Here is an 872-nt window from a genome sequence, read left to right on the forward strand (position 1 = left end):
TGGGGGTGGAGACCCAGGGGGAACCTGCAAGCTTCCTAAGAGGGAAGTCACCTCTCAAAGGCAACCAACAACTTCCATGGGAAAATGAAGGTCCAATGTTGTCGGACCTGCCCATTTCTCAAGAGAAGTCAGAAATCTGGATATCTGCGTGAACACGCCCGGCTTTTAAACATTGGCAACTGGTTCTAAGTTGGTTTTAAAACACGATATATAATAGGGACTAAAGAAATTTCACATCCAGATGCAGTGAGCCTTGACTGGATCCTAGTTTGAAACCCCAAGCTGTGGAAGACATTTTTTGGCATGACTGGGAACATTTTAAGATGATCGGATATCTGATGATATGATGGAATTTCCGTCCTTTATCTGGGGTGTGATACTGGAATTGTGTTGTGTGGGAGAATGTCCTTGTTCTCAGGAGATCCACGCTCAAGTATTTAAGGATGAAGTGTCATGTCTGCAACTGATTTTCAAAGGCTTCAGCCAAAAAACAAAGGAAAAAAGGAGGGAATGAAAGAGGAAGAAAGGGAGAGAGGAAATGAAAATATGGAGAGTACTAGAAAGCAAATATGACAAAACACTAATGATTGTTCAGTCTAGATTAGTAGTTCTCAATGAGGGGTGATTCTACCCCCTTGATGACATGTGGCTATGGCTAAGGACTTTTTTTTTCACTGTCACAGCTGGGTTGTGGGGTGGGTACTACTGGCACCTAGTGGGTAGAGTCCAAGGATGCTGGCAAACACCCTTCACTGCACAGGACAGCCCCCCACCACCAAGAAAGAGCCGGCCCCAAATGTTGGTGGTGCCGGGGATAAGAAACCTCAGAGACTATTCTGGAGTTCGTTCTTATTAGTCTTTCAAGTTTTTTT

Source organism: Phoca vitulina, unplaced genomic scaffold (genome assembly GCF_004348235.1).
Source record: "Phoca vitulina isolate PV1807 unplaced genomic scaffold, GSC_HSeal_1.0 scaffold598, whole genome shotgun sequence".
Taxonomy (NCBI): domain Eukaryota; kingdom Metazoa; phylum Chordata; class Mammalia; order Carnivora; family Phocidae; genus Phoca; species Phoca vitulina.